Source organism: Triturus cristatus, chromosome 1_2 (genome assembly GCF_964204655.1).
Source record: "Triturus cristatus chromosome 1_2, aTriCri1.1, whole genome shotgun sequence".
NCBI lineage: Eukaryota > Metazoa > Chordata > Amphibia > Caudata > Salamandridae > Triturus > Triturus cristatus.
In genome coordinates, this window is record NC_140580.1 from 753416610 (window position 1) to 753441534 (window position 24925).

At 46.9% G+C, this 24925-nt stretch overlaps 1 long non-coding RNA gene across 1 annotated transcript in view; it reads left to right on the top strand.

Annotated features, from left to right (window-relative positions):
* Positions 1-2624: 2624 nt before the first annotated feature.
* The window catches only part of LOC146867946 (uncharacterized), a 102043-nt gene continuing 79742 nt past the window's right edge, over positions 2625-24925 (top strand). The window contains exon 1 of the long non-coding RNA XR_014966164.1: positions 2625-2799. This is a non-coding gene — a long non-coding RNA (uncharacterized LOC146867946). The remainder of the gene's footprint in view (positions 2800-24925) is intronic.

Here is a 24925-nt window from a genome sequence, read left to right on the forward strand (position 1 = left end):
CTAACCATTGTAAATAAGAAGCAGGGCACTTTAGAATGTACACTAGCCATTGTCAATACGAAGCAGGGCACTTTAGAATGTACATTAGCCATTGTAAATAAGAAGCAGGGCACTTTAGAATGTACACTAGCCATTGTCAATACGAAGCAGGGCACTTTAGAATGTACATTAGCCATTGTAAAAAAGAAGCTGGGCACTTTAGAATGTACATTAGCCATTGTAAATAAGAAGCTGGACACTTTAGAATGTACACTAGCCATTGTAAATAAGAAGCAGGGCACTTTAGAATGTACACTAGCCATTGTGAATAAGAAGCAGGGCACTTTAGAATGTACATTAGCCATTGTAAATAAGAAGCAGGGCACTTTAGAATGTACACTAGCCATTGTGAATAAGAAGCAGGGCACTTTAGAATGTACATTAGCCATTGTAAATAAGAAGCTGGGCACTTTAGAATGTACACTAACCATTGTAAATAAGAAGCAGGGCACTTTAGAATGTACACTAACCATTGTAAATAAGAAGCAGGGCACTTTAGAATGTACACTAGCCATTGTAAATAAGAAGCTGGGCTCTGAAGAATGTACACTTGCCATTGTGAATAAGAAGCTGAGCGCTGAAGAATGTACACTTGCCATTGTGAATATGAAGCTGGGCGCTTTAGAATGTACACTAGCTACTGTGAATAGAAAGCTGGCCGCTTTAGAATGTACACCAGCCACTGTGAATAGAAAGCTGGCCGCTTTAGAATGTACACCAGCCACTGTGAATAGAAAGCTGGGCGCTTTTGAATGTACACCAGCCACTGTGAATAGAAATATGGGCGCTTTTGAATGTACACCAGCCACTGTGAATAGAAAGCTGGGCGCTTTAGAATGTACACTAGCTACTGTGAATAGAAAGCTGGCCGCTTTAGAATGTACACCAGCCACTGTGAATAGAAAGCTGGGCGCTTTTGAATGTACACCAGCCACTGTGAATAGGAAGCTGGGCGCTTTTGAATATACACCAGCCACTGTGAATAGAAAGCTGGCCGCTTTAGAATGTACACTAGCCACTGTGAATAGAAAGATGGGCAGTTTAGAATGTACATTAGCCATTGTGAATAAGAAGCTGGGCACTTTAGAATGTACACCAGCCTTTGTGAATAAGAAGCTGGCCGCTTAAGAATGTACACTAGCCATTGTGAATAAGAAGCTGGGCGTTTTAGAATGTACACTAGCTACTGTGAATAGAAAGCTGGGCAGTTTAGAAAGGACACCAGCCACTGTGAATAGAAAGCTGGGCGCTTTAGAATGTACACTAGCTACTATGAAGAGAAAGCTGGCAGTTTTAGAATGTACACCAGCCATTGTGAATAGAATGCTGGGCGCTTTAGAATGTACACTAGCCACTGCGAATTAAAAGCTGGGCGCTTTAGAATGTACACTAGCCACTGTGAATAGAAAGCTAGGCGCTTTAGAATGTACACTAGCCACTGTGAATAGAAAGCTGGGCGCTTTAAAATGTACACTAACCACTGTGAATAGAAAGCTGTGTGCTTTAAAATGTATCATTAACCATTGTTAATAGAAAGCTGGGCACTTTAGAATGTACACTAGCCATTGTAAATAAGAATCTGGGCGCTTTAGAATGTTCACTAGCCAGTGTGAATAAGAATCTGGGCTCTTTAGAATGTACACTAGCCACTGAGTATAGAAAGCTGGGCGCTTTAAAATGTACACTAGCCACTGTGAATAGAAAGCGGGGCGCTTTAAAATGTACATTAGCCACTTTGAATAGAAAGCCATGCGCTTTAGAATGTACACCAGCTATTGTGAATAAGAAGCTGGGCGCATAAGAATGTACACCAGCCACTGTGAATAGAAAGCTGGGCGCTTTGAAATGTACATTAGCCACTGTGAGTAGAAAGCTGGGCGCTTTGAAATGTATATTAGCCACTGTGAATAGAAAGCTGGGCGCTTTGAAATGTACATTAGCCACTGTGAGTAGAAAGCCGGGCGCTTTGGAATGTGCCGTTGTGAATGGGAAGCTGGGCACTGGGGTTTGCACGCTGGGTGTTCAAAGTTGAAAGCCTCGCACTGGACGTTGAAATCTTGGCACTGTAGTTCAAATTGTGGTCATTGCACCTTGAAAGGTAGGCACGATGGTAGAAACGCAGGTTGAAAAAGTTGGGCCCTGCTGGCGGAAAGCGGAGACCAGTGTCTTGAAACCTCGGTGCTGCGGTGGAAAGCTGGACAATGCAGACCGAGAGCTGGCCGGGGCTTGGAAGGCCAGTGGGCGCTATTGGTGGAAAGCTAGGCGCTGTAACTGATACCAAGCACTGTACTTTATCTGCATATGACGGTGTCTCTCAATGCCTCTTGGATTGGTGTTTGTCCAGCAGGACGGAGCCCCAGGGGCACAGGCTGATACCATCGGCCGGCAGTGTTTGGGATCGGCAGTGCTGCCGAGGTCTCCCTGATTGATGGGCGATTGCACCCGAGCCAGTGGTGGATGGAGATCGCTTTAGGGAGAGGGCCGTGCCTGGGCTACACATGTTTTGTGTTTGGCTGCCAGTTGCCACTGACTGATTGACTGACGAGAGATAGAGAGCGGGTCATTGGCTCTATGAAGGAAAAGCCCTCGAGGAGGCAGTGAAGAATGTAGGACCCAGATAGGGTCCTAAAAATCTGAAGGCGGAGAGCTGGAAAATGACTGCCTGGGAGATGGCAGGCTGGAAGCCTGGGGGTGGGAGAGCCCTGGACGAGTGATACCCCGACAAGGAAACAGGGGCGCCTACTAATCCTTAACAAAGAGGTGAGTTTTGGGTGCTGGTAGTTCTAATCACCTTGATTTGATTTAATTTGAGTTAGCCGTTTATAAAGCGCCACAACTACTTCCAGAGAAGTGTCCCGGCGCTATAGTAGGAAAAAAAGCTCAATCCTTTCCACATAAATCTTGGATTATGGGCAGGAAAGACTATAGTATGCCCTGAAACCTGGGGGACTGCAGGCCTTAGAAAGACTGAATCAATTCATCGTTATAAGTGAATGAGAAGGTTTTAATATTTTTTCCTAAATGTGAGGTCATTATCTTTCTTGCTGACCACTAATGGTAAGGTATTCCACACTCTAGTGGTCGTCGTTGAACAGCCCCCTTGTCTCACTTTCCTAAATCTTGGGGATGACCATCTGAAATCTATGTATGGATCTAAGGTCCACTGAGGAGTATACCCAGAAAAGAGTGCCTTCGTGTATGTGCCCTTTCTGTTCTGATAGATCGATTTATAGCATAAACATAATGCCTTAAAAAGACATCTTTTATGTATGGGAGCCACTGCAAGTTCTATAGATGGGCACTAATGGGCGAGTCTCTCCTAAGAGCCTGGCCATGGCATTTTGCAACAACTGAAAATTATGTGAGAGATGTTGCGGTGCCACTACTAAAAGTGTGTTTCAAAAGTACACTTTGGATATGAACAATGCCTGAAACACGTCTTTCCTTGCTGAGTGGGGAATGTAAGGTGGAATGTTCTTGATTACTTAAAGAAACAGGAATTATATGGTATGGATGAACTTCACATATTCTGCAAAATGTAGGTCCTTTTCCAAGTGAAAATCAAGATTTTGTGCATGAGGAGCAGAGACAGAGAGTGTCCCCAAGCTCTCTGGTTACCAGTCTGGACTAGGCTGAATCTGGAAAGAAAACCACCACATCAGTCTTACCTCCGCTCAGGGCAAGGGCGTTAACCTCTATCCATTTGGCCACCTCTTGCAAGCAGTTTCTAAAATTAGTCACTGCCCTAGCTATATCCCCATTCAATCTGACTATTAACTAGGGTGGGCAGTAAATTCCGCTCTATCGGCGGAGTTTCGGCCACTCTGCATTACACATTTAACACGGAGTTCCAGCTAAATTTCGCCAACCACCATGTGGCAGAGTTTTTTCTTGTGCACGGCTTGCCAACAGTAAGTTGGTGAGCATAAGCGAGATTTGGTGTCCCTAGTGCGAATTTCAGTTGGACACCTGGCGAGATTTCCCCAACGCAGGCGATCGCAAGTGGTCACGACCGTTCACGGTGAGAAAACTGCTGCTCAAGTAGAAAATCTACTGCAGCGGCAGCTAAATCAAGTTGAGAAGCAGAAACCTTCTAACATGCCGCCGGGTGTTAGTTGCATTGATTTTTCCGTGTCAAATGAGCTCCCTGAGCTAAAAATCAGCACGAGCAGCTCAATGTGCCAAATTCTTCCCGTTCACGAAACTCTGCAAAATCTTGCAGTGATTTCATGTAACTCCACTGAGTTTTTCCGCTCACCCCTACTATTAACTGGGTATTGTCTGCATAGGTTTAGAAAGAGATGCCAAAAGACTCGATCAGATGGGCCACAAAGAGGTTAAATATACTGGGAGTAAACACCAAGTACTGTTACACACCCGATATAATGGATTTATGAGTTGAGAAATTTTAATTTAACTTCATCGTTTGGGGTCGGTCTTGAAGAAAGGAAGCAAACCGTTCCAAGACCTTTCATGCAATACCAATTTCTATCAAAGGTCTGAGCAAAATGGAGTGTGAAATCGTTTCAAATGCTGCTATCAGTTCTAACCGAATCAGAGTGCACCCTCCATCTTGATCTCTAGTCTGTCTAATCTCCTTTGTTAGATACCTTTGCAAAAACCTGGTTGAACTCTATGTAGCAGATGGTAGGGCTGCCTGCGCAATTAGACAGTTTGGCGTCTAAGTGATTTAGACAGTTTGGGATGTAGGAGTAACAGTGGAATCGGACGGTAGTTTGATGGCACATTCTAGTCAAGAGAGAAGTGTAGAGTGACCATGACCGCCTTCCATTTCAGGGATACATAAACTGAACTTAAATGGGAGTTACATTGGGTTGCTAGTGGTGGAATTAAAATCTTCACTTTCTTTTTAGGTCTCACCTGGCGTAGGCTGCGCACATGCACAGTCTCGCTGGCGAGATTTAATGATATGGGGATTTTTTTAGTAAAGGGCATTAAGCCCCGCCCCTCTTTTCCATTGGCTGGCGTCACCGTTTATGCTAAACGGTGGCCAGCCATTGGAAAAGAGCTGTTGGTGACGTAATTGCTCGGCTTTCTGAGCCGTCCCATTTGGACGGGCATGTCTGCCTTCCCATTTGTCGTGAAAGGTTTCTTATCTTTATGGGGCCAAACACATGGCCCCATAAAGATAAGAAACCTTTCAGCAGGTGAGGCCGTCCAAGTGGGATGGCAGAAAAAGCCAAACGAAAACGTCATGGGAGCACTTGTTAGAATTTCCCCCTCACTTGCCTGCTCTAAAATGTTGCCACGTATGCATTTCATCCATGAACATCTCAGCCCCGCTCTGTATGTGTAGACTGACGACTTTGGTGCTGGAAACCAGGGTTCGAGCCTCGCGTCCACATCCTGTGATTCTGGGCAAATCACTTAATCTCCCCCTGCCTGAATATGTAATGTAAATACGGTGCTCATGTACAGAGCTCCAATACCTTCGGGTCGAGTTTGCGCTATATAAAAGATGCAAAAAAAAAAATATTGATTTCCCATGCACTGCAGCCCTCGGGTGTGAGTGGGGCGGCGGGACCTCTCTGTCCGGGCGCGCTTCTAAGTCACCGAGCCGTGCTCTGTAAACAACGGAATCACAAGCAAAAGGGGAAACAGCATCAGGGCTAGAAAGGGGCGCTGAGTGATGGTGGGAGGAGGAAAGGAACAGACAGAAGGGGGTGGGAAATGGCGGGAAAGTGCGATAAAGGGGCACGAAGACTCATGCCGAGAAATAGAGTGGCAAAGGAATGGGAGTGAGGAATGGGAAGAGAGACACTGCCTCTCATGTTCACCATTCTTGCCTTTATCCCGCCCACGCCCTGTCCCGCCTTCCCCATTTCTTCTATTCCTCCCCTCCTACAGCCCCTCTTCTCGGAGCTACCATTCCTAGCTCTCCCTCCTTCCCTTCCTTGCGCGCTTCCTCCTCCCATTTTTCAGTCCGCCCAATCCTAATTTCCTTCTATTCCCCCTCCCCTGCCTCTTCGCTAAACCCCTTGCTTTTCTCCCCTGTAGAACGGAATCGTTTGGCAGGCGCTTGTTTGTGCCCAAAGGAAGTCTGGTTTGCGGTGGGGTAGGGTTCAGAGAGGCTGTCCCCACACAAACTACTTCACAGCAGACATTTCTGCTGGCATGGCAGCCCGCCACTTCATCGCTGCCAAGGAGATTGGGTGCCAGTGGATTGGCGAAGGGGAGGCAACGGGCGCAGGACTGGCCATGTTGGGTATGTTTAGGACTGCAGCCATGCATAATGTGAGGCTCTGGGGTTCGTTGCACGGAGAGAGAGGAAACTATTCTCTCACAAGAGCCCAGCAGCCCTGTTGTGTCTAGAGAAGTTCCTTTCCAGCCAGAGATCTCAGGAGTGGAGTGTTATGTAGCAGTCACTTTCGCTGATTTATTACAGATATGACTCCAGGTATACTATTCATTTTGTAAGCATTTCCATTTGTGATAAACCATAATTATTTTGTTTTTTATAAACAATATGAAGCTTTAAGTAGTACATTTCTAAATTTGTTTCAGCAATAGAAGGTACACTTGCATTTAGGTGCTTCAAGGGTTTTAGTGCAAAAAAATCAAGAAAAAAGCAAATGAGAAAAGGAGGAAAAATGAGTAAAGGGCAAACAAGAGATGGGATAAGAAAGAGTAGAACAAAAAAGAAAATATGAAAGAAACAAAGAAGGAGAAACATTGAGGAAAGGAGAGTAGTGGAGAAAAAGAACGAGGAATGTACAGTAAGTGAATACAACAAGAAAACAAGACAGAGAAAGAATAACGTAGGAGAAACAATAAAGACATGGAAAGAAGTTAAGGCTGAAAACAAGTAGAAAAAGAATGAATACGGGAAAAAAACGAAGGTAAAAAGCAGAGAAAGAAAGAGAGGGCAAAAAAGAAAGGAACTAGAGCTGGAGAGAAATCAGGATAGAGGAGAGGAAGGAAAAATAAATGGAGAAATGAGAAATACCGGAAGAATTCTGTGATTTACACAACCTCCCCCGGGCACTTACAGCCTTTCCAGATGGTGAGTCTATATATCATCATTACCAACACCCACCCCGGGCCTGAGGATGATGTTGGAAAGTGCAGCACTTACCATCAGCATCCCCAGGCTCACAATGGAAGTGCATCGGGTCAAGGTCTCCGGTATATGTGTTCTTGACACAAAATATGTTGCAGACGTGTGTAACTCCTTAGTTTCAACTTTATAATGTCAAGTCAGTCTTCCACTCCTCTTGACTTTTACAGTGAGCACCTTGGGCTTGATAATTAAAACATCCCTCTCAGCATGTGTGCGCCTCTACTCAGTGTGACAGTGTCTGGTGTGTTGGCTAGTCTGCCAGACCCAAAGCGTCAGTGTGCCTGTGACTCAGTGTGCCTGCGTGTGTGATAACGTGCTTCGGTGCACCCGTGTGCCTCTGTGTATTAGTGTGTCTGTCTCACGGGGTGTGTGTGTTTGTCAGCGTGTGCATGCATGTGTGCCCGTTTGTAGTGCGGTTTCTATGTATGTCTGTATGCGGGGGTCATTGTCATTTGCAACGCCATTACTTCCCGAAGGGAAAAAAATGCAATAACATTTTCAATGCCAATAGCTCAAAACAATGTCATTGCGAGGCCTATTGCATTGTAAATGCTTGTTTTTATATATAATTATTTTGTATTTAACAGGTGTTCGGAGTCAACAAAATACATTTTGAAAGCAGATAAAAGCATTGTAGGCCACTGGCAGGGGGCCTGGACATCACTAATTTCTAACGTGCCTCCCGTACACTCTGTTGAATAGGTCCAACAACTAATGGCGAAGAGGAGGTCATGGAGGTAAAAACCTGTTCCGCTTCGTTCTGTCTTACATGGTCAAATATGGTCCATAATTCTCTACTTAGGGTTGTTGCTGTCTTCTCCTTACTGTCAGGGAGGGCCGAGAATTTGCCCACAAACTTGACAATTTTACTTTGGAAAAATTCAGATATTTTGTTACATAATCCCTGTGATGGAATGAAAGAATTACATTCAGTGATAGGGCAAACCAAACGTCTATACAACATAAAGGACTCTCTAGTGGGATTCTTTGAGCTTAGCTATTATCTTTTTGGTGAAATCTGCCCTCATGATCCTTACTGAGTGTTAGTAGTTTTGTAATGTACTTCATATAAAGATTTTTCTGAAGGGAGACAGCTTTTCCTCCATATCCTTTCTATTCTTTTGCAGCCTAGCTTCATAGCTTTTAAGTCAGCATTGTACCCTGGCTTGGAAGGAGATGTTCTTTACAGCCACAATCTTTCATATGGGACCAACGTGTCTAAAGAAAAAGATATCTTTGCGTCACTTGCCTCCATCTTGAAAGCCGGGTCACATTGACTCAAGACTGGACAAACCCTTTTCAAGGAAGTAGCCCAAGTAGTAGAATTTACCTTGTTAGGTTGCCTGTTTTTGGGCATTGGGCTTTGTATGTTGGCCCACTAGCACATCGAAGGTCAGCCAGTAATGGTCTGTCCAAATTAGGGGGGTAACCTCCAGTAAGCTACAATAATGCACGCTTAAAAGTAGGTCTAAGATATGATCTGCTTTATGGTTGGGTCCTGTGTTAAGCGAATTTACGTTTTCCCGCTCAATTGTATGACAGATTTTCCATCTGTGTCTGCTAAATTGTTTCCATGAATGTTTAGATCTCCAGGATGATAAGTTTATTTGAATTTAGTAAGCAGGATGTGATCACTTTAAAGAAAGCAGAGGCAAATGCTGATGCAGGCCTCAGAGGACCATAGATCATATGTGCCTTTCCCAGACGCTTGAGACGAGATGGATCTATAAACGGCTATGGTTTCTGCTCCTGTGATCAGTAAAATCTCGAAAGAAGTGATCACCATTTAAAAAAAATTGCATGCCATACACCCTACTATTTTGACAGCCCTGTTCCTGTATATTATGCAATATCCCACCATTGAAATTTCCAGTGAGAACTCATCTCGCAGCCACGTCTCCACGATGAATACAATCTGCATTATATAGACCACGTATTTCTAAGTAGTTTTTAACCTAAGAGTGCGCATTGATTAGTGCGTGCTGTAGCACTTTGATGTAGGGGAGTCCTGACTTTTACTCTTCACGTTGCCGCTCCACCTAGACATGGCAGTTCTTTTATCTACCTGCCCGAGCAAGTCTCCTGACACTATCGAAACTGTCCCTAAGAGGCAAAAGAGCAAAAAGAAATGGCGAAGTTACAACAACTTTGAGAAAGGGCGCTGCTATTCCTTGAATTTATATTTGCTTAGAACTTTGAGTACTCTTTTTGGAGAGGGAACTGTTGCAGTTATGTTTGGACAGCAGTTTTGGGGTTGAGAGTCTATGGATGTTGGATTTTCTCAGAGATTTGTCAAGATAGGGTTCTTGGATTCGACGTGTGCTGTTGGCTGGGATTGCTTTTGGGTGGTGGGAAGTACACACAGAGTTTGTTAATTATGTGGGGGCACATGTTTTAGGTGTGGATTCTTAGAATTTGTTGGCTTTAATGGTCACTTTAGGCCAAGTAGTGGTGAGGGGTTAAGAGTCTATGTGTTCCCTGCATGCCGCATAAAGGTAGATATCCTACAGTATATGGATGCTAGGTGCTGTAAGAGGCTAAAGGAGATGGAGGTCCCATAGCCTAATCTTGCAGAACGCTCTGAGAGTCAATTGATGCTGACCTTTCTGCACTCCTTGACATAATAAAGAGACGTCCCATGGAAGCGGGTGTCTCTAAGTGTCTCAGGGGAATGAGAGTTCCAAGAGTCTACGAGTGTTGAGGGGCTTTGAGAGAATTTCAGCATGGAAAAGTCTGAGAGTATAGACGCTGAGGGGACAGAGAGACTTGTCGAGTAAGTGTGATTTTGTGAGACTTGGTGATTTGGCGTTCCCAGGGTTCCTGTGGGCTCTGAGAGACTGGCGATGAGGATGTGGGATTCTGACCAGCTGTGGTAGCTGGTGCTTCTGAGATAGCGGGCCTCATTCACAAGGGTAAACTTGGACCTGAAGTCTATGTTTAGACTTAGAGTCTAACTTCAGACCTAAAGTCTAACTTTAGTCCTGAACTTTAACTTTAGACCTGAACTTTAACTTTAGACTTCAGGTCCAAAGTTATACTTCAGGTCTAAACTTAGACTTCAGGCCTGTTTACCTTTGTGAATCGGGCCCTCCGAGTGTACCAGGATCTCAGAGGCAATGCAGAGTCAATGTAACATTATAATGAGGCTTCTGAATCACCAGAATGTTACTGGAATATTGATATCCCCAGCAATACTAGGGGAACAGTGGGCCTGATTCACAAAAGTAAACTCAAACCGAAAGTCTAAGTTTAGCCCTGAAGTCTAAGTTTAGGTTTATGGTATTTTATTGGTGCAACACATAGAGACAAACAATACAAATCATAGAAGGTGTCAGGTCACTGCGGCGAAGGCTATATACTGGGCAGGAGGCCCTTCAGAGAACATTCCAACAAAACATTAGTCCGCTATGACACTCGAAGATGAACAGTGTTGCCAAATTCGTAAAAAGCCCCTCCATACCACCCTCCCCGAACCCCAACCCCAACACCCCCAACCCCAGCCCTCCCCTCGTCCAGTGCATGGGTCTGATCATCCCCGCCCTCCCCCGCCGCCCCCCATGAAGGATCCCTGCCACGTGTCCATTCAGGAGGCCGATTCCCCTAGCGTCGTAAGCCGCAAGAGGCGAAGATATCTCGGGCAGGTCAGTTCCCTAAATTCAGTAACCAGCAAGGACTGAAACGGCTGCCAGAGATCATTGAACTGCTCTATATCCCCTGCCACTGTAAGCGACAGTTTCTCCATCCCCAGCACATGCCACAATCTATGAAGCCAGCCTGTGACAGTGGGGAGTGTCGTGGAGCGCCAGTGTGCGAGAATGTTCTGCATCGCCGATCCCAGCGCAATAGCTATCTGCCTACCCCTGAGAGATCTTAAGGGATACATCAACCCGTTCGGGAGGCCTAGTAATATTTATGTTGGGAGGCGTGGCAGTTCAGTGTCAAAATGGGAGTCGATATCGTCTATCACCTCTTTCCAGTAAGAGTCGAGGAGCGGACAGGATGTGTGTCAGCATGCCCACCCGCCCGCATCCCCTCCAGCAGACGTTATCTTTGCTGTGGTCCATGTCGTGTACACGCTCCGGGGTGTAGTACCAGTATGTCGATATTTTGGTTAATGTTTCAGTGAGTCCCATATGTTATGCCGAGTGCCTGGCCCTATATGCCACCTGCTCCCATTCTTTGTGACTCAGTGACCTGCCCAATTCTCTCTCCCAGCGCTCCCTTCCTGGATTATAGAAGTGTGAGGAAGGTGGTTGTAAAAGCTTATAAAGGTCGGTTATCAGCTTCGCGTCGGACGTGCGAGTTAGAAGCCAGCGTTCATAAGGGAGGAGTCTCCTATCGGCCGTCTCCCGCACCTGTGGATGCAACGCCCAATGGCGAATCTGTAGGTAACGCAACCTCTCAGTCTCTGGGAGCGCGTATACCTGTCGGAAGCGCAGGAAGGGGACGACCCCCTCCGGGTTGTACATATGGTACAGGGCCCGACACCCCGCCGCACGCCAGTGAGCGAAGGCCCCCCTCTCCAGTCCTGGGGTAAAGTCAGGGTTATCAATCAGAGGCGTGAGTGGCGAACGGAATGTTGTCAGGCCATGCGTGGCGTTGGTGGCATCCCAGACCCGCAGGGGTACCCTCGTGACAAAGGAGGCGTATAGATTTGCAGGGCGGTGAACCCTATGTAGGAAAGGCACCTCCTGCAGGGGCCTGCCCGGCACCGCCTGGTCCTGAAAGAGCCAGTGCTTGTCGGATTCCCACCTGCTCCCCTCCACCAGGTAGCGCAGCTGTGCCGCTTGAAAGTACTTCCGGAGATCTGGAATCCCCAGACCCCCAGCCTCCGGCGCCAGCATAGAGAGCGCCCTCTTCATCCTGGGCTTCTTGTCCCGCCATATGAAACGCCCCAGGTCCGACTGCGTCTGCTGGATCCAGCCGACAGGCGGCTGCAGCGGCAGCACCCTAAACAGATACAGAATCTGGGGTAAGACAGTCATTTTAACGGCAGCTATTCTGCCCAGCCACGAAAGGGCGCCGCGTTCCCACCGGCCTATCTCCTCCCGAATCTTCCTGCCCAAGGCAGCATAATTAGCCGCCACCATAGCTGGTAGGGTGGGAGCTAGCTGGATCCCTAAATAGGGCACCAGGTCCGTCGACCAGAGCATCGGGAAAAGGCCTTGTAAGTAGGTCCTGGTAGCTGGTGTGAGAGACACATCCAAGGCCACTGATTTCCCCACGTTTATTTTGAAGCCCACCACCGTAGCAAAGGAGTTCAACTCCTCGAGACATGCCGGAAGGGCAGAGAGCGGATCATCCAGCGACAGTATGACGTTGTCTGCATAAAGGCTAACGGCATGAGTGAAGCCACCAAACCGCACCCCCTTCACCGCCGGATTGTGACGTATCCTCTGGGCAAAGGGCTCCATATACAGGGCGAAGAGCAGAGGTGACAATGGGCAGCCCTGCCTCGTGCTTCTCTCGATGTCAAAACTCCTGGAGCTATAGCCATTTACCCGCACTACCGCCGTCGGGAATTTGTAGCAATTGAGAATCATAGAGCGGAATTTCTCCCCTATACCCACCTTCAGCAGAACCTGCTTCAGATAAGGCCAGTGGATGCGGTCAAACGCCTTTTCAGCGTCCACTGAGAGCATCATTCTCTCCCCGGGAATCCGTGACGCCTTTTCTATGAGGTGAACTATCCGCTTGGTGTTGTCCACCGTCTGCCTTCCCGGAACAAAGCCCGCCTGGTCCGGGTCTATAAGGCCCGGTAGGTGGGGGGCCAATCGGGCCGCCAGGATCCCGGTGTACAGCTTGAGGTCTACATTTAAAAGTGATATCGGCCTGTAGGAACTGCATTGCGTCCGGTCCTTCCCCGGCTTGGGGATAACCGTGAGAGAGGCTCTCATGAAGTCTAAGTTTAGACCTAAAGTCTACCTTTACAACTACTAAAGTTAGACTTTTGGTCTAAGTTTAGACCTAAAGTCTAACTTTACTACTACTGAAGTTAGACTTTAAGTCTAAATTTAGACCAAAAGTCTAACTTTAGTAGTAGTAAAGTTAGACTTTATGTCTAAACTTAGTCTAAGTTTACTTTTGTGAATCAGGCCTAGTATCATCTCCTTTCTGCATGTTCGTGATTTTTTTAATAGACTCCAACAAAGAACAGAGTGAAAAAATGAATGCTTGAATTAATCTTAGCCACTGGCCATCACCTGAATCACATTCTAATCCATCGGAGTTCATCCACTGGGCCTCTTTGGACAGAGACCAGCCATTTCTAATCTGCCTTGTCCTGTGCCAATAGGAAAAGTCCAGCCCAAACTAGACAGAAGTAAATCTACATTACTGCTGCAAAAACAATTGCCTCAGGAGGATACAACTCAAGTCGTAGAGTAGGGTCTTTTAGAGATACAAGACAATAACATTACTCTGACTCTGATATAGCTTTACACATTTTTGAAAATTGAAAATAGGTGATCATGTTTGGAAAGATATATAGTTAAAATGTGTCTATGAACATGATTGGCAGTTTATGCTTCTTAGACAAGTTTAACTAGAAAAAATACTTCATAAAACTATCCTCTGAAAAACATCAATAATTATAATTTAGTAAAACCTCAAGAAAAGACAACAGTGGATCAGGACCCAGTTGCAGCACTGGGGGAACTGGAAATACAAGGAAAATTGTACTAGACTGGGATTGATCATGCGAGGCAACTGATGCCCACCACTAAGATTTTTTGTTATTTTATGAACCTTAGATCCTTGCCTAAGCAGTTTGAGGATATTCTTGACTTTATTAACACTCACAATCCAGACATACTGTTTGTGAGCAACATTTGGATTAATGATCCTCACAAGCTGACGTCAGTATAGCAGTTCCCATATACTACTCAATTTCGCATCAAGACTGCCCACTGTGTGCACTGCAGATGTGGGATTAGCCATCATTGACCACTCACACTTTAAATGCAAATTACATAACCACCTTAAACTTCCAGAGGCAGAGAAAATGAATTTGACGATAAAACATAATAGCTATTTATGCTCTCTCTGGGGTGCTATTTACCACCCTCACAATTCCCCGCCAGTATTATCAAATGTATGGCAGACACCTTGGCTCCCTTCATGCTTAAATACTCAGACTGTTCATTCATGAGTGGCTCTAATAGTCACACAGATAATCTTGCCAATCCCCTATCAATACTTTTTTTTAATAAGTCGTGGAATCACTTAATCAAGCTCAACTTGTCCTGAATCCTACACATACTCAGGCTATATCTTAGATCAGATATTCTCGAACCACCCTTACCTATAAGTATCTCCTTTGCTATCTCTTATTGGGTCAGATCGCAAGGCAATCCCATTCCAATTTAATTTGCTGACTGATATCTCTCCGCAGGCCACTGTGAGCAAACTGTCCAAGTTCTGGTAAAAAATTAAAAAGCACAATCTTGCTGGTGCACTCAGTACAACTTCTTTAACATTAAGGGGTCGATTAGGAAAAGCTACGAACGGGATTCGGTAAATCCGATTTGGAACCTATGTTTCCGACTGAATCGGACACCTTTCCAGATGACCGATTACAATGCAAGGAAACCTGTTCGGGCTGTCCGAATCGGTTCCAAACGGCATTCGGACAGCCCAAGTCGTTCGGAGCCGATTCGTACAGCTCAATAGACACAGTTTCCGAATGAGCGATACGAGGCCCGATTCGGACAGCTGTTCCGATTCCGTCTGCCCAACACAAAATCTGACTATGGGGGCCCGTAGCAGGCCCCCGTTCACCCTGAGGTCTCCGGTAGGGGGCCCGTGGAGTACACAAGTTAACACTTTGTTAAACCATGAACAGTGTGACACGCACCATAGGGTGCCCGTCACAGGGAGCATGGTTTTCCCCAACCACCACTTTTTTCAATGGGAGCCTGTGTTCTCGCTCAGAACACAGGCTCCCATTGAAGTCAATGCAAGTCGGAACGAACAGTGTTGGGAAGCATCGTACTCGGTCGGTCGGACTTGTAGAACCCGCGTCGTTCGGAAATTATTCCGAAACCGATTCAGTCGAAAGAGTTTCTGAAAGATATTGTAATCGGCCCCTCAGTGGGGAAGTATCCGTAGATGCTGCTAGCTACAGATTGTGGATTAATTCAGCGCTGACCGCCATCTCCCAACTGAAAATTAGAAGGTCTGCTTGCCAAACTGTATGGTGCAACAATGCGTTAAGAATGGCAAAATGCCATTGTAAACAGCTTCAAAAGCAGCTTTAAAAGTACTGCCCCTAATTTTGTTGTGTTTCGATTTAGATACCCGTATATAGGTTTCCCTGAATCATGTCCTTATATAGGCACAATTCTCATTGTCCTTATTTAGGCATAGAATCCCAGTCCTTATTTAGGCATTAGCCATGCTAACCAAATACAGGCATGGTCACCTACATCCGTCCATCCCACGTCACAACGAGTACTTAGAAACCAGACCCTTAAGCCGAATGGGACTTTCCCTATCTAGGATTATTGATTTCTCCAAGAACTCATCTATTATGCATGAACTACTATCAATCAATCAAAGCATTTATATAGCGCACTACTCACCCGGAGGGTCTCAAGGCGCTTGGGGAGGGGGGGTCCGCTACTGCTCGAACAGCCTGGTCTTGAGCAGCTTCCTGAAGGCGAGGTGGTCTTGGGTCAGGCGGAGGTGGGTCGGGAGGGAGTTCCAAGTCTTGGCGGCCAGGTAGGAGAAGGACCTTCCTCCTGTGGTGGCTCTTCGGATGCGGGGGACGGCGGCGAGGGCGTGGCTGGTCGATCGTAGCTGGCGGGTGGGAGTGTAGAAGTTGAGGCGGCTGTTGAGGTATCTTGGGCCTTGGTTGTGTAGGGCTTTGTGTGCGTGGGTGAGGAGACGGAAGGTGATTCTCTTGTTGACCGGGAGCCAGTGCAGGTCTCTCAGGTGTCCGGAGATGTGGCTGTGTCGGGGGATGTCGAGGATGAGTCTTGCCGAGGCGTTCTGGATCCGCTGGAGTCTCTTCTGGAGCTTGGCAGTGGTTCCGGCGTAGAGGGCATTGCCGTAGTCCAGTCGGCTGGTGACGAGGGCCTGGGTGACCGTCTTCCTGGTCTCGGTGGGGATCCACCGGAAGATCTTACGTAGCATGCACAGGATGTTGAAGCACGACGAGGAGACAGCGTTGACTTGTCTGGTCATGGAGAGGGAGGAGTCCAAGATGAAGCCCAAGTTGCGTGCGTGGTCTGTTGGTTTGGGTGCGCTGCCCAGGGCGGGGGGCCACCAGGAGTCGTCCCAGGCGGAGGGAGAGGAGCCCAGGATGAGAACTTCCGTCTTGTCTGAGTTCAGTTTCAGGCGGCTGGTCATCATCCACTTGGCTACGTCTTTCATCCCTTCGTGTAGGTTGGCTCTGGCGGTGGCGGGGTCGTTGGTGAGGGAGAGGATCAGCTGGGTGTCGTCGGCGTAGGAGATGATGTTGAGGTTGTGATGGCGTGCGATGGCCGCAAGGGGGCTCATGTAGACATTGAAGAGGGTGGGGCTGAGCGAGGAGCCTTGAGGAACGCCGCAGATGACTTCGGAGGCTTCTGATCTGAACGGGGGTAGGCGGACTCTCTGTGTCCTACCGGCGAGGAAGGAGATGATCCATTCTAGTGCCTTCTCCTGGATTCCGACGTTGCTGAGGCGCTGCACTAGGGTGCGGTGGCAGACAGTGTCGAACACCGCGGAGAGGTCCAGGAGGATGAGGGCCGCTGTTTCTCCGTTGTCGAGCAGGGCTCGGATGTCATCAGTGGCTGCGATGAGGGCGGTCTCGGTGCTGTGGTTGGCCCGGAAGCCAGACTGCGAGAGGTCGAGGGATCCGTTCGTCTCGAGAAAGGCGGCCAGCTGCTTGTTGATGGTCTTCTCGATGACTTTGGCCGGAAACGGGAGGAGTGAGATGAGACGGTAGTTTTTGAGTTCGGTGGGGTCCGCTGATGGTTTCTTCAGTAGAGCGCTGAGTTCGGCGTGCTTCCAGCTCTCCGGGAAGGTGGCGGTGTCAAAGGAGGTGTTGATGATGTCCCGCAGATGGGGTGCGATGACAGCGTTGGCCTTGTTGAAGATGTGGTGAGGGCAGGGGTCGGTTGGAGATCCGGAGTGGATGGAGTTCATCGTACGGATGGTGTCTTCGGTGGTGATCGGGGTCCAGGCGCGGATGGTGGTGGTGGGGGGCGTTGGTGCGGTTGTGGGGTGCGTCGGTTGTGTGCTGAAGCTGTTGTGTATGTCTGCGATCTTGTTGTGGAAGTAGGAGGCGAGGGAGTTACAGAGGTCTTGAGATGGGGTGATGTCGTTGTTACCGGCGTTGGGGTTGGAGAGCTCTTTGACGATGTTGAAGAGTTCCTTGCTGTTGTGTGCGTTGTTGTCCAGTCGTGCCTTGAATGCAGTTTTCTTGGTGGCGTGGATCAGTTGGTGGTGTTTTCGGGTGGCGAGCTTGAGGGTGGTCATGTTGTCTGGTGTCGGGTCTCTGCGCCATGCTTTCTCGAGGGCTCGGCAAATCTTCTTGGAGCTCTTGAGTTTGTCGGTGAACCAGGATGCTTTCTTGCTGCCGGGTCTGCTAGGCGGGGTCCTCAGTGGGGCGAGGTCGTCTGCGCAGTTTCTGATCCACTTCGTGAGGTTGTTGGCAGCCTGGCTGGGGTTTGGTGAGCTGGTGGGTGGGTGCTGGCTCAGGGATGCGGTGAGCTGGTCGGCTGTGATCTTGTTCCAGCTTCTGCGTGCCACCTGTTGCTGGTGGTGGTGGATCGTGGTTCTTCTGAAGCTGAAGTGGACGCAGCTGTGGTCCGTCCAGTGGAGTCCGGTGGCGTGGCTGAAGACGATGTCCTTGCTGGATGAGAAGACGGCGTCGAGTGTGTGTCCGGTGTAGTGGGTGGGGGTGGTCACCAGCTGCTTAAGACCGAGGTTGGCGAGGTTGTCCAGCAGGGTGGTGGTGTTGCGGTCGTTGTTTTTCTCCAGGTGGAAGTTGAGGTCCCCGAGGAGGATGTAGTCAGCGGAGGGGAGGGCGTGCGGGCTGATGAAGTCGGCGATGTCTTCGCTGAATTGTGTGCGTGGTCCCAGGGGTCTGTAGATGAGGGTGCCTCTGAGGGTGGTCTTGGGGTCGGTGTGGATCTGGAAGTGCAGGTGTTCGGCGGTTGTGAGGGTGTCGTCGGTGTTGGTCGTGATGCGGATGGTGTTCCTGTGGATGATGGCGATGCCTCCTCCCGTCTGGTTGGCGCGGTCCCCCTGGGTGATCTTGTATCCGTCCGGGATGGCGATGGCGATGTCGGGCGCAGAGGAGGCGTTCATCCAGGTTTCCGTGAGGAAGGCAACGTCTGGAGATGTGGTGTCGAGGAGGTTCCAGAGTTCGATGGCGTGTCTGTGGACGGAGTGGGTGTTGAGCAGGATGCACTTCAGGTGGTTGCTGCTGGTGTTCGGCTTGGTGGGTGCTGGTGTAGTGCAGGTCCGGTTGCAGGTGAACTTGCAGGAGTGGCAGCTGAAGGGTCCGTGGGTGCGTCTCGGGGTGGCTCGGTAGCATCCCGGGAATTGGTCGGTGTTGAGTGCGTTGAGTTCGGTGGAGTCGAAGGTCCGGCGGGTGGGCTGGTGTGTGCGGGGGCCAGGGGTCCTGGCACTGGGCGCGGTCCAGGCGCGGACGGGCGCAGACGGGCTTACCTTTGGCGCGCCTTCGGCGCACAATCGGCACGCCCGCTGCGCGTCAACGCTGCGCGTCCGCACGGTCACCATATATGGCCAAGTGCGAGGGAGGGCACAGAAGGCAAAGGGGGCATGGCCGCGAGCACGGCGGCGGGAAGCGGGGAGCGGGGCGGGGGGCACAGGGGCAGAGCGAGGTGATCGGCGCAGGGGGACAATACAATAATACAGTCACAGAGAGAGAGGCAACAGGTACAATAACAGTAACAATGCGGCAAGGCAGCAAAGGAAAACTACAGTGACAATGCAGCAAGGGGACAAGAGGATGAAGATGCAGCGGGGGGGGCGGGGTCGCCGGGGCGGGCTCAGCGAGGCTGAAGGCGGCAGCGGGAGGGAGTAGCACACGCTAGTCCGTAGGGGTTCATTCATGACGTCTTCCTCTGCCCGACTTTACGTCAATGCTAGCATTCCTAAGCACCTTCCAGGTAAAATATACCTTCCCTTACCATGGCAAACCACGGCACGACTCGGCACGACTCAGCACTACTCGACTGCATGGTTCGCCACAGCAAGTTCGGAAGAGACCATATCCAGGCCTGACACACTGACTAGATGCTGTCATTCCTGCTCGCAGAGAATCTCCCTTCGCGGGGTGTTAGAGTTTGAGACCCGGAAAGAGATTCCCACCTCTCTCATTCTAAGGTATGGAGCTGACTAGAACCTAGAGGGACTCTTGGCATACTAAACTTAGTATATACCATGCTATAGAAAACAGCACCTACTTCTTACCTCATACTACACTTAGGTTAGGTACACTGGGGTAGAACTATTTAGAAGCATCAGACGAGTATTCACGTTTTAACCACTTAGAAGGGGGACCCCTGACGGCTAATGCTAGGCAGGTAATGAAGGGGAGATAAGGGGAACCAGTCAAAGAAAAGGTTACCTGCCTAGTTTATTCTGTAGGGCCCTCAAAAAAGAATCCCATAATTGGCACGACCAGGCCGGATCAGACAATTGCAAAGATAGTCCAGTAATCAACTGTTTTTATCAAAAATATTTTTCATTTTTATTTTCTTATGATCAAAATCAGTTAATCAGACAATAAAGAAACAAATATATACAAAGGTTACATTCAATAGTAATACATTGTGTATACAATGTCCCACACGCTTCAGTCTTAAAAGTCATCCATACTAACATGTACTCACATCAACACACATTCACATTCTAGAACAAATATCAACAAGTGCATCAAAGTGACACAGCTGCCACATGATGGTCGGCCTGGTCGTGCCAATTATGGGATCCTTTTTTGAGGGCCCTACAGAATAAACTAGGCAGGTAACCTTTTCTTTGACGAGTATTCACGTTTTAGCCTGTCTTATTTATGTATGTATATATGAATATATGTCATAGCTAAAAAGACAATGCTAGTGCATTATTAATTCTTCTTACTTCTTATGCTGTGCGTATTATATCTTGCTTACTGTCTAATGATTGTAATAGCTCATATCTCTTACACGAGAAACAAGACTGTTCAATAAACCCTTTTATTGAAACACCCATCTATCTATTTCTGTGTAACTCTGGAGAAACTAAGCATGCACGATTGACTGAGTGAAACTGTTATCTATTGTTTCCACGATTCTGAGACGCGTTCCGATTTTAAGGGAAACAAAGTTGTCATGTTTATGCGCCTATAAGGGAAATAGGAACTACACTACATGGCGCCCAACGGTTTGGTAAGGCACTAATTTAACGCTAGATACTGAAGTAACTCAGTCGTGCTTTTCTCAGAGACCCCTACTCATAATACTCCATAAAATGTCTGGAGTGGGTAGGGATAATATCCGCCATAGCTGAGTAGGACGAGAATCCTATGTATTAGCTGTTTGGTTTGTTCAAAGTTGAAGGATACAGTGTTCCAAAATATTGTGCACCTTATCTTTGTTTCCTTGAAACTTGTTCTACATTGTTTCATTAAACAAAATGTCTAATACAGAGGCTGCGGCGGACCAAGTCGTAACAGCTCTTAATACTACAGGTTTAAATGAAACCAATGAGGGTGTTATAAACATCCATCCAAATTTAAGGAGAGCCATCACTCTAAAACGTATAAAACAATGCCTGACACCAAGAGGTGATAGAGCAGTTTTTGTGATAGAGGCAAATTAATCTTTTCAGACAGAGGTATTCTATTCATGGATAGTATTCCCAGAATCAAATCCAGTACCAAAAATGTTTCACTTCTTCAAAGAAGATGAACCACCTGAGGAATACATTCCCTTCGAGGATGTTGAAATTACACTCACATACCAGGAGCATCAGCTCTGGTTTAAATACGCCCTAAAACATTACAATCACATTACCAGGCTTGGTCCACTAGGTAGACCAGGAGCAACATGGCCGATTTTAGCCGGCTACATACCTCATCCTGACATTGAGGCAATGTCAGATAAGGAATTACTTAATCAAAAAAAAGAATTACTAGAATTACATAGTTAAACCACAACTGTCTAAGGGTTCTGAAAAGGACTCTGTTAAACAACAATCCTACATCTTCTAAAAAGAAGTGGGAAAACAAAAAACAACATTCAAAAGAGAAACGTTCTCAATCCCGAGGTAGGTCTCCTCAAAAGGAGCACTCTGACAGGAGGTATAACCTCAGGAATAGGGATAATTTGAAAAAACTTGACAGGTATCCAGATACTGATACACGTTCCTCTCGTACCTTTTAGACATCTTCACAGACATCCGAAAGAAGAGGACGGTTGGATCACAAAGAAGAACGCGTGAAGTCCAGAGACGGTCAACACGTTCAGAAAAACATACCAAAACCTCAATTCACCAAGAAAAAAGGTAGCAGGTCTGAAGATCAGACATGCCGAAAATCCTGAGGACACAACTCAAGAACGGAGAATGGGCTCAGACAATGCTGGACAGTGCAGCAGAAGTAACAATAGCTCGCCAGAACCTGAAGGAACTTCTGGAGACAGTGGACTTGAATGAGTACATCACAGTTGAGACGGTAGACACCAGGGTTAGTTCTCCACAAAGGTTATATGAAATAACACTCCGGATGGCGGGAGACATACCAAGAAAAGTGAAAGCACTCACTTGGGAAAAACTCTCAAGGGGTTATGACATACTTCTAGCAGAAAAAGATTGGCCACCAGAATTTGTCAGGGAGTGCCCACATGGCGAAGACATCATTATGCCAGCCTTCTCCAACCATGTTCCTATACATTTAAAATATACTTATGCCAGGAAATGGGCAGTAGCCCAGACCCCAGCATTATACAAAAATCATGTTGGATGGGATGAGGACTCACCTCACCACAAAATCCAATTAAAATGTCAACCTACTGCACAAAGGCAGTACCCAATTAAGCAAGAAGCTAAAAAACAGGTCAGTGGCATCTTAGATCAACTTGAATACCAAGGGGTGATTGAAACATGCACCTCGTCAATGAACAATCCTTTGTTTCCTGTTTCCAAACCGACAACACATATCGTCTAGTTTTCGACTACAGACACCTGAACACTTGTTCTAAAACTTTTGCAGTACAAAATACACACGGTACAGCACTAATGAATAACATTGTGCATAAAAAATATAAAACCACATTGGATATTTCAAATGGTTTCTTTTGTCAAAACATAGCACGTGAAAGTAGTTACTTGACAGCTTTCTCAATAATGGGGACCCAGTGTCACTTCTGTCGACTCCCATAAGGGTTCAAGAACAGCCCGGAGTTATTCTCAGCAAGAGTAACAGAGTTACTACAAATTTATGATGACGGGGCATTGTCATATGTCGATGATATCTATCTACAGATGATGACCTGGATAGGCACTTGAACAGGGTGAACACCATTATACTGGGCTTCGCTTCTGAGGGCTATAAATTAAATTTTAAGAAATTAAGAATTGCCCATCTTAATGTCCTTTTCCTAGGATATGAACTTTCAAGTGAAGGCAAAAGCCTGGCAGTGAACTTTTTAGAAAAGTGTGCGCTGCTCCAAACTCCAAAAACGCTGAAAAATTTATAGTCGATTCTAGGTTTCCTGAATCTTGGAAGAACTTACATTCTAAATTGCGCAGAAAGGGTTAAACCGCTCTACGAACTAATCACACCTGATTTCAAAAACAAAGATTGGACACAGGCACACACAGAAATCCTGCGTTCACTTCAAGCTGACCTGTTAGCAACAAATCACTTACAAACACGTGTAAATACACGCAATTTAGTGATCCGAATAATTCCGGGTCAATGCGGATTCACCTACTTAACTTTTAATGAAGGTGAAAAAGTACCAATTGCATACAAATCACATTTGTATACACAAGCGGAAATGCGCTTCATTTCAACAGAAAAAATTCTGACAGCAGTTCAAACTGCTGTAGCAAAAGAAAGAGCTCTAGCTCAGGAGAAACACATTATTGTCGTGACTCCAGTACCAGCCTTAGAGGCAGTTACAAAGGCGAGCATTCCGAATGCAAAAGCTTTACATCCAAGATGGATACAATGGGTTAATTCTCTTGCTGTAACAGATGTTGAATATGTTTTTGATCCTTATTTAAAAACACAAGCATTCCTGCCATATGAACACGAATGTCCTCAACCTATTGAGATTCTCTCTCTTGACCATATGAATTCATAATTTATACTGATGGATCAGCACAACCCGCTACGGAAAGTAAGCAAGCTTACCATGCAGCCTGCGTGATCGTTAAAGGTCGTATGCGCAATGGTAAATTCTGACCGATGGATACTAACACACAATCTCTAGGAGACTGTACAGCTCAGCGAGCTGAACTACAAGCCTTTAAATTGGCACTTGAAAATACGGATCGCGAATTCCCCACACTTATAGTGAGTGATTCTTTTTACTGTGTACAATCATACAATGAATATTTACAGAACTGGCTTCAAAATGGTTTCAAAGATGCAAAAGGTGGCACAATCAAGCATAAAACGCTTTGGGAACAAGTAGTTCAGTTGCGAAACGGACTCTAAAATACTCACGTGATATACACGCCGAGTCATCAACTTGATGGCGTTCACGTTGCAGGGAATTAATTGGCTGATGAAGCCACAAAGGGGGTTGTGCAAATGACTTCCGTAGCTGCGATCACTCGTTCAAAAACGAAAATAGACAGTGAGATATTGTTGGCTGTCAATACTTCAAGCAAAGGCAGTGGTGCAACATTACCTAAAAAGTTTCCACTCAAATACTCGTATATAATTGATGCAAACAATCCCTGGAGTGGGGGATAGGGTAATTCCAAACATGAAACATAGAGCAGCTTTGATTTACGAAGCACATCTGGGAGAGGGTCGTCACATCAGGGGATCTCTTAAACAATTTTAACATTAAAAGAGATGTACTGGTGGCCTGGAATGAATACACTTATTCACATCTTCATCAATAACTGCATAGACTGCAATAGAGATCGCAGGGCAGAACGCCACCAGATACCACGGTGCGAAGTAGCCTGCCCAGTACAGACACCATTGTTAGACAGCATTAGACTATCTACCTGCAAGCGTCCTCTTGGACAGATGCAATCCCACTAACACTAAGTCAAGGTTCCTATGGATGTTGCCTCAGGGCTCAGCTCACGCTCGAACTGTTATAAAAGATTTGCGAGTCTTTATCGGCACATACGCAATTGGCACACTACATTCTGACCAGGGCCCTGCGTTTAGCTCTCGGGCTTACAAAGAAGCCATGGCCAGTTTGGGCGTTGCATTGCGGTACTCTTCTCCTTTCCATCCTGAGGGAAATTTGGTTGTGGAAAGGAAAATCCGGGACATAAAGCGGTCTATAACAGCTAGGGTATTAGGTTCGGGTGATCAGTGGGTCAAACATCTTTATGGGGTCCAACGCTCATTAAACAATTTGTCAAGAAGTTCTCTAGGTGGGGGGGTCACTCCATATGAGGTCCTATTTGGGACAAGAATGTGGGTTTCTGATCTCGAATGTAAAGGCACAGGACTTAAATGAACTAAGATCGAAACAAAGCAACGTGTTCCTGAAGCCAACCACCACTGGTGATAATCCAGCCGTCTCAGCAAGGCCTGTCTGGATCCCAAAGCTCGGGGATCTAGTCAGAGAGAAGATCACAGACAAGAAGGAATTTGGGTCTTCTTACAGA